Source organism: Sebastes umbrosus, chromosome 2, assembly GCF_015220745.1.
Source record: "Sebastes umbrosus isolate fSebUmb1 chromosome 2, fSebUmb1.pri, whole genome shotgun sequence".
Lineage (NCBI taxonomy): Eukaryota > Metazoa > Chordata > Actinopteri > Perciformes > Sebastidae > Sebastes > Sebastes umbrosus.
Genome location: NC_051270.1, coordinates 20,415,277 through 20,425,230, shown reverse-complemented (window position 1 = coordinate 20,425,230; position 9,954 = coordinate 20,415,277). Strand labels below are relative to the sequence as shown.

Sequence of the window (9,954 nt, the reverse complement as noted above, 5' to 3'; positions counted from 1 at the left end):
CATTCAAGTTAACTAAAACATTTTAAATTTCAGTTTGTTTTGAATTATTTGGCTTAATGGAAGCAAGTAATTGTTAAATAAAAGAGGCCCAAGGACTGAGCCTTGGGGAACTCCATGCAGATCATGTCATATTCAAACAAATAAGATACAGGAGTTCCTGGAGTTAACTGATTGATTGAGCCACTTCAGGGTTGTGTCTGAGAGTTTAACATAGTTGTCCAGTCTGTTTTGTAGTGCTGTATTGACAAGTGTATACAAAACTTAAGATTAAAGGCCCAAATTTTGATGATTAGTTTTAACTTCACTGAAAAGAACTGAAACTAATGGCTACCTGGAAGGCCAGGCAAACTATAAACACGGTGTTTTTAGGGCAGTAGTATAAAGTAAGGGGAATTTCTAGTAAATTGGTACAAAACACATTATTACCCAGCCTTGTATACCTACGAATTATGTTCATATTGGATGATTTGGAGGGGATGGAGGTCAGGGTGGTGAATGGGTGTGTAGCATGGGAGACTGGAGTTTGTGTTCTGTCACAGACTTACAATTAACAGTCGCCTTTTAATAAACTTTAACCACAATCTTTCCCTATCCTTAACCAAGTGTTTTAGTTGCCTAACCATAACCGCACTTAAACCATAGTTTATTTGCCAAAACCATAATATTTCCATTACCTTAACAAAGAAAGAATTTAAACGATGTTGGCAATGAATGTAGCAGAAAGGTCGAACTGAACATAATCCAGGGTTTTTGTAGAATCGTGTCATATCAGTTCTTGTCCGTCTTTGCAGGAGAGATCAAACTTTATAGTCACAACATCATCACCGCCCTACCAATGCTGAAGAAATGCTATTATATCCATCCTGTTAGCCACTGGTAGAATCAATGTCTGGGTGTGAACTGTGACCCAAGCTTCACTCAGCAACTCCAGCAGACTGCTCATCATTCACAGCTGCTCTGCCCTTCCTCCACCACCCCCCTCTGAATCAAGCCTCTCCTGCCCTGCTGTGCTCATGTTGGCACGGCTGATACGGAGGTCAGTGTATAACTCACGTACTCAAGTACTTCTTCAATTCTTGTTTCATTCACAAGATCCTGAGGTAACCACATGCAATACACAAATGTCGGTGTACTTTGCAGACTGTGTTTGCTGAGGTGTCTGTGTATTTCTGTGGATGTGTATATTTATGGAGGTGTCTGACTATGTGTGTGTTGAGGGGACTGTGGTGGTCTGTACATGAGTGCTTTCGTTAAACCTCCACACAGGCTCCTGTCAGCTAAGCAGACCATTTCCAGTTCAGGAACAAGCCACACTGTGGTTTCCTACACTCTCGTCTCAAATGACAGAGGTTGTTTTCTTTCTGTTGATCATTAATTCCCACCAAACCTTGCCATATAATGTTAATAGAAACAGTGCCATGTATTTCCCAAAACAGGCTCACCTGTGAGGAGGCAGGTGGGCCTCCTCCTTCATACAGCCCCAGGTGAGCTGGCATGTCCATGTCGTCTAGACGGGAATGAGTGAGTAATGGTGATGCCAAGGTACACAGTTAATGATATTTCCCCTCACTGGTCTGGAAAGTTTGTCTGCATCATCTGGGCTCAGTTGCAGAAAATATTTAAGGATGATAATCACATGTTTGTGTGTGTTTGTGGCGCACAAAATTGGTGAGTTTCGACAAAAAATTGCTGTTTGGTAGGGAAATAGTTTTGCCTTCAAGCCTTAAAAGTACTTTGGCGAGAGAGGGAATGTGGCGACAATGAGAAAAACACACGGCAGAGAGAGGGCGAGACTCTGTATTAAATTTTTTCACTTGCTAGGGTCTCATAAACCCTCATTTTGCTTCCCTATGGAGTCGCCACAGTTAAAGTCTGCTTTACGTCGTTGAAGTCGTCAGGAAGTTGTAGGAGGCAGGCAGGAGAGCTGGAATATACCCTGCTCTGACCTGCTCTATGCTGTGTGCATGTCAGCCGACCATAATCTAGAGAAAACAGCCTATTGTCTAATAAAGCACGTGGTGAAACAGAACATAATGGAAACTGCCTACTCATTAAGGCTAAATGTTTTAAAGACGGGGGAAAATACCACAAGTAAAACAGCTAGGTCATGGATCCAAATTGGTTCAGCATTTTGGCCACAAACAGTCTTTACTGCAGAAGGGGATTAATGTATTTACGTACCAACAACAACATCTTTGTGTTTTCCTGTATATGTTTTGCCTGACTGTTGGCTGGCTTATTTGGATCTGCATTGGTCTGTTTTACATCTCCTGAAGGCCAGCAAAAGTTCTGTCCACTCAAAGCACCTCCTTGTCTTCTTTCTCCAGGAGCTTTTGAAGACGACCTGCTGCTCAGTGAGAGATGACGAAGCAAGTTGTTGCGAGGGTGGCAGTGCACGAACGCACGTCGCAGACAAACACCAACAGTGTGAGTAACGAGACTGACCCTGGTCAGTCAGAGTGACTCTCTACCTTGCTGCCTTTACTGTAAATCCTTTGGAAATGTGCCCTGTCTGTGTGAATATCCTCACCTTTCCACTTCCGGCCTAATCATGAATTCATTAATGTGATGAATTGAGGCCTCTGTTTCATAAGACAATCAGTCTTAGTTGGTGTAACAACAGGAAGAAGGCACAGACGTTTTCACATGGGTCCCAAATTCTGTGCACGTCTGCGAAGCTTATTTTGCAACCCTGACAAAGGGGCTATTTTTTCATAGCGGCGGGTAAACAAGATGCAGACTTGTGTCCTCTATTTTTCCCATTGGCCTTATTAAAACCATGGGACAGTCTGGAAAATTAAACCCACAGAAAAAGTTCCTCCTTTTGACATCGAGTGAATTCACCATAGCCAAACGGTGGACTGTTTGTGAGGGCACAGGTTAAAGGAGCACACTAACAGTGTACACCTCGACCTAGACCACTTTTCCTTTCTCTCTGTCTTCTTCTTCCTCTCTCACACAAACACACAACACACTGCAGAAATGGAAGCACATGTGTTATCCTGTTAAGGTCATTTTTATTTACACCTGGTGTCATGGTGTGAAAACACAGGTTTCGACATGCCTGATTGATGCAGAAATGTCCAAAAAGACTGCCATCCTGGAAATAGCACGACTACTGCCAGGTTTGACTGAGGAGGTATAAACTATGACTAAACTGTGCACACATAGCTGTCTGCAAAGGTGGAGGGCAAAGGTCTGCGATTATGAAGCTTTTCAGAGCACTGTTCTTGTATCAGGATAGACCCACGGTTAGAGCAGAGGAAGAGGTGGGAGACTTTGTCATATTCCACAAGTGAACAAAGTGTCTTTTAAAGTTAAGATTGCACATCCTAAGTACAAGTTGTGTCTGAAAGTTAGTAGTCGTAAGTCGTAGTGACGAACCCACAGATAAATCACCCCATGTTGCAATCTCTACAGATCAGTTTAGCATCTTTGTTGTTACACTGCTAGCGTCATTGTTTTGATTTTACTGTCCACAATTCAACCTTCCTGTTTCACTCTGGCCACAACTGGCAGCTGTTTTCAACACAAAAGCTCTAAAAACCAAATACCTAAATGAGAGACAGACAAAGTTGAGCATTTAGCAGCTAAAGAGCCAGACATTTCCCTCAGGTGGAGACCAAAACAGAAATAAACTGTTAAAAATTAAATTGCAACTGTTTGCTAACAAGGTGATAATATTAGTGTTGTGTTCATAGCTTGTTTCCGCTGCCCCTGAGTGGCCAAAAAAACAGATAAGCCACAAAGTTAAGGCTTGACCTGAGACTTGAAAGCAAAGACATTCATGTCATCATTCAAGTTTTCTGGACTAAAACCTCGGTGACAGGCAGGTCCTGCACACCTTGAATTTTTGGGCCTGTGCATTGAAAGGATTTTGTCTCAAATGTGTTAAAAACACTATTAACACAGCTTTGGAAGTAAAAATGTACAAATGATGTGTAATTTTCGCATTCGGTCACCTGAACTTGAAGTTGTGACTCGACTTGAGACTTGCTTTGATGAGAATTGAAACTTCACTTGGACTTTCCCCAAAAGACCCCCAAAAAGCTCTGTAAATCACTGTAAATTAAAAAGAGGACCAAAGAATTGAAATGATAAAATATCTTGTCTGATCCCTCTGCTCCTCCTCGGGACTCCTGACACTGAAGTTACCTCATCTCAAGGGTGTGTTAGCGTCTCATGTGACTCAACATATAATTCAGTTGATGAAAAACAGCCATCCATCAGTACCCCTCACTTGTCAAGTCAAACCCACGCTGTCACTCTTCAAGCAGCCCCACCCAATCTGGTTTCCAAGGTAACTCTGTATTGTAGCACCGTGTTGTGGAATCTCGGGAAGTGCTTCGTCAGAGTGTTCGTCTGCTCTCTGCGACCTCTAGCATTTGTCGTCAGCAGACTAGCAGATGCTCTTCACATCCTGTGCATAAAATTCAGACTGATTCAGACTTGAGCGATGACGGGGAGCAGTGAGAATGCTGACAACCTCAAATTAGGTTGCTCAATCGTTTTCTAGCTGTATGAACTTCTGCATAACTGCATGTCTTCAGGCCTTTGAATGTGCAGTGCAGTCTACGGTTAATATTTTATCTGAAAAGTTACAAATTGACAAATAGTACCACTTTTACTACTTCAAGCAGCGAGCTGGAGGCAAACAGCTGGAGAACATTGGTGTGACATCAGGCAAAAAGTCATGGACACATTGCTGCTCATCTCGCCCTCCACCCTTCAATACATCAGGCCGGTACATACGGGTAATTTGCAAAAAGTCAAGGCCACACCCCCTTTTGGGGGAAAGAAAACCGAAGATCCCATAGACTTCAATTTAATTTCACATATGTTTGGATTATAATTTTGTCAAATTCATATGCATTCATCTCTTGTTATACAAATGTTTGTTTTATACACATGTCTTATAATTATTTTGCAACCTTGCCTGAACCTGAGCGTTCACAATACCTTAATAGATTGAGGTTGATCGCCACCATGTCCCTTCAGTCTTCCCCCTTCCAACATAGTGGCCGGATATTGCTTATCCAGACATCTCTACATATTTGATTGAATCACGTTAGGCTAAGTGTTGTCTGTACATAACCAACGTGTTAATAGACAACTGTTTGATCTATAGGCTGAGATTTAGTTGGAGACGACAGTCTGACGCTGCTATATTGTTAATGTATGACTGTATTACTGCAGCAGCCTCCCACTCAAGCTAACGTTAGGTCGCCATCACTGTCACCAGCATCATTTAGCCATTTACCACACTGACAGTGAATATTAACGTGTCGTATGTGCCTCAAATCTCAGTGTGAAAACCTCGGTTAACCCGCTACACAACAGCTTTTCGTCATTTTTCCATTTTCTCTCCTGTGAAAGCGAGTTTCTTTCCCCCAAAAGGGAGCGCCGCCTTGGCGATGACGCGATGCTGGTCTGGTCTTCCTAGCAGCCCTAAAGCCTCTCTATCATATCTTTTTTACGACATGGCAGGGGAACAAATCGGAGATCATCATTTTTTGATTTGTTGTTGTTGCAACCAACTACACCGCAACTCTTCAGCATAGTGTTACTACTATTACCGGTTTGTGTAAAGTAGAAATTTGGAGACATGTTTCAACTTTTTATGTTAACGCTGTTACTGTCTATGAGGGACACAGGATTGTTTTCCCCCAAAAAGGGGGCGTGGTCATGAGAGACAACGCTGGATGACCTATTGCCGGTCTGATGTATAGCTACGTAAACAAGCCATTCTAAACCCTCTAAATTTTCTTTCCTTCCACCTCTCTATCACTTCACACATCCCCCCAATTTGTCCATCCAGCTGTGGCCATCTGGTTCTCAGTCTCTAAGCTGCCTGTCCACAGTTTGGTGAAGCCGGGGTGGAGAACCACACATGAAAAACAAGCGTTCCCAAGGCTCATGTGTTAAAGCTTCTTGGCACACATTACACAAACTTTTTTAGATTTGAAAATCCTCGGAGACTCCACACAAAACAGCTGTTCTGTTAACTCTAGTTTTTTTTTAATGGTCCATCGTGAGTCCGACAATGTTATAGGAATGCAACACTAAATCGAGGAAGAACTCTTTTAATAAGCTTTAGAGGTGTGTTTTGTTACCTTTAGACAGAGGCAGGCTAGATGTTTTCCCATTTCCAGTTTTTTATTCTAAACTAAGCTAACCAGCTGCTGGTGCTAGTTTCATAATTAATGCACAGACATAAGTTTGATCAATCTTCTCGTTTAACTCTCGCCAAGAAAATGTGTATTCCCCAACAAACATTGTCTTTTAAAAATGTTTTATGTCACAGCTCAACATTTAATGCATATCATTTTTTTTCATTAATTACTCTGCAGTGTTAAAATCAACTTGCTAAAACACTTTGTTTAGATAATATGCTTTTATTTTTTGTCAAAGATATATTAGTGTTGCTTGGTAATGCAAACTTTCCCAAATCAGCCTATAGCTTACATTACCATGCAAATGTAATGCAACTTTGACAGCAATAAGTAAAGATGTTGTTTTAACTGCAATGGACTGTCTAACTCAAGTAATTTCCATTGTTGTTTTGAAATTAGTGGAAAAAATTATAACAGACAGAAAAGTAGGAAAGCCAAATCTAAAACATTACATCATGCTCTGCAGTAATGCCAGTTGATCAGGTTTTCACTACCAAACACAAATCACTCACACGTAAAATCGCTGTGAAAACATCCAGAGTGGAGCTAAATCTCTGTTGAGATATGGATGTTATGTATGGAAAGCAGAGACAGATAAAGAAGAAGAGAAAAGGTAAATCACTTTGATACAAGCCAGGCAGCTTTCCAGAGGCTTCGACAGAGACAGCTCATAAATCTCATAGTGAGACCAAACAGCCCAGGAAGTTAAGTCATACTCCGAATACACCATTCTAGTAGGAACGTAATGTCTCTTTTGTTCGCAAATATTTATACGTTCTTTTATACCAGTTCCTCCCCAATACTGCATAAGTGCACACAATTCAGGGAAATGTGTTGCATAACATCAGTGAACATAGAAATGTAACTTTTTAAAGTAAGACTCTGCAGCTTGAAACCATCCTGCGTTTTGATCCTCCACAGTTTGGCGCTGTTTCACAAGTGGAAAGTATGTGGAGGATTTTTCCACACAGGAGAGATTGGTGACTCAGTTGTACTTTAAAAACAAGTATCGTGTTTTTGCTGTTTTCTTCCTATGTTTCCCAAAAACCATCTGTTTTATTTTTCAGCCCTGCGACAGGAATTATTACGTCGCAGTCTCACACACAGTAGCTGCTCTCCAGACCAACACTATGAGTAAGTTTAGTGGAACCAGCAGCTCCTGCACCATGACATGACCAAGGCAGCATGCTGTGGTCAGTTTTATTGTTTTTCCCGCCTTTTGCACATTATTTTTGAGAACATTTCGTTTCTTGGCAGAGGAATTAACTTCCCACAAATTAACCTCACAGACCTTTGGTGGGCACATAACTATGACCAACCAACCATCAAACATGTTTTGTATAGACAGTTAAACCACAGGTGTTTTTTATTTTACAGGAAAAAAATACAATGCGTTGAAGGTCAATTGCAGGTTAAGGGAAATGCTGCACTACACATCTGGATTTATCCATTAAATGTAAAGGTGCCTCCATAAAAATAACATGTTGAAGGGGAATCTTTCACTCATTTTACGTGTTATAAAGCTTCAATTCAATTGTGAAGCACCTGGTCACTTAACCACAGATTTCTCCACTTTGTCTCTCTTTCATTTTGTTGACATTGAGAAACAAGAAAACAACTTGTCTCTTAAGACAGAGATGACATTTGACTTCAGGAAGGCCCTCATTAATGGCTCCTGCATGGAGCAAGTCAGGAGCACCAAGTTTCTTGTTGTGCACATCGCTAATGACCTCAGCTGATCATGCAACTGCACCTCCCTAACCAAGAAGGTACAACAGTGTCTCCACTGCCTCCGCCGTCTGCAGAGAGCCAGCCTCCCCAGGACAGCTGCATCACTGTCTGACATGCAAGCCGCAACAAGTTAGACCGCAAGTCCCTACAGAGGATAGTGAAGTCATCCGAGTCCATCATTGGGACCTCTCTCCCCTCCAGCGATGATATTTAAACTAAAGGCTGCACAAACAGGGCCTCCAGAATCATAAAAGCCCCCCACCCCCACCCGTCCCATGAACCCTTCACCCTGCTGCCGCCTGGAAAAAGGTACCCCCCCCCCTCCACACACAAACACTTCACACAGTCCTGTGTACATGTTTGCACCATGTTTTGTTCCTGTCTTGTTTACACCGTATGTGTAGTCTGTTTGCTTCACTCCCACTGAATGTTGGATCATTCATCGTTTTTGTTTTGCACGAGGGACCAAGAGGAGAAACACAATGTTGTTCCTCTGTGTAGCTTACTGTACCGCACTGTATACAGATGGACGTCAATAAAGTCTCTCTTATCTTAAATGTTGGGATCATCTGAATTCAAGTAGTTAATTAGGTGCCAGAACACATTTGATGATCAAGGAATAATTATTATGTAATATTCTTAAAAATACAATTGATTCTATCTTTAAAAGCAGAAATATTATCCCTGATACTTAAGTTACTCATTATGTTACAACATTTATATTCTTTTTTTCAGAATGATGAATACCCGGCTTTAAGATAGGACATTGCACCGTCCATCGTGAAAACAGAAGATCATGTTTTGCTTGGAAAAGTCTAAAATGAGAAATGTGGACCTAAGAGTAAGTCTTTTTTTCCTCTGGAACACATAATCACTTACTGACTTGGTGAAACCAGACATGACAAATGAAGAAAGGAAATGCTGTGATGGATGTAGAGCAGGGTGGAGAGGGACTGGGTGTGTATATGTGGTGGGAGGTGACTAGAATTGAAGTAAAACTGACTGAAGTGTACCGATTTATTGCACAGCACCTTACTCATTAGTCAATTTAAATCAATTTAAACTAATTTTAATAGAAGAAATGATGGAAAAAAACTGCTGTTAGTGACTCACACTCTGAAGAAAAATGATGATTGTGTTTAATTTCTCAACGTGGACAATACATAATGGTGAACTCCTCACCTCAACTTCCTCATTCATCAGCAAGCTGCATGCTGTGTGCAGCGCCTGGATGTTTTTTCTGATTTGGGATGCAGAAAAAAATAAAATGTTATAGATAAACTGCCTGATATTGTTATAGTTCCTAATAGTTGCACAAATCCCAGAGAGGGGTAGGGGAACATTTAGGGATTTGGGAGCTTTAAATCAGAGCACTACACCAAATATTTGGCATTAGGATACATTTTGTGAGTGCTATACCATGTTTTGGAAATTGGGAGAGCAATAACAAATCTAATATGTCTTTCTCATTTTTGTTTGTCACATTCATGGCACTGTATGAGAGTTAGGTTTGACGTTTTGTTTTTTATAGTAGTCATAAAGTACATTTGATTGCACATAATTTGCACATTGCAAAATTAATTAGGTTGAAAATTAATCTCAAAGAACCCCAGAAAAGGCTTGGCTCTGATAACATCACAATTTCCTAGGGATTAGTATCTATAGTGTGTCTACTAACTGGGGTTTTTAGTGACCTGTAGTGGTTTATTGATATGGTGGTTTGTCATTCTGATATTATATGTTAACATCTATGTTTCTCTCCATCAAGAACTTTAAACATGCACTATCTACCTTTAAACATGCACTATCTGCAACCATCTTGGACTCTAACCACTGGCGCACTTTACACTATGCATCCTATATACCACTTTATAGACTGCACATATGCACATATTACATTTATTTATTGTACATACTACATTTATTTATTGACGGACTGTATGCACTATGTTCACCCATTCACTCTGTATCTTTTATATCTCTATTATTGTTTTTATAATTGGTGTATACCTTTACCTCTCCTTTGTTTCACTGTTTGCTGATGTTGCTG

General features: G+C 40.8%; 1 long non-coding RNA gene across 1 annotated transcript; it reads left to right on the top strand.

Moving 5' to 3' along the window:
* Nucleotides 1–968: 968 nt before the first annotated feature.
* Nucleotides 969–9,185, top strand: LOC119501763. The gene is made up of 6 exons (XR_005209913.1): nt 969–1,036; nt 1,267–1,352; nt 1,437–1,484; nt 2,328–2,427; nt 7,241–8,213; nt 8,640–9,185. It is a non-coding gene; the product is annotated as an uncharacterized LOC119501763 (long non-coding RNA).
* Nucleotides 9,186–9,954: the final 769 nt, after the last annotated feature.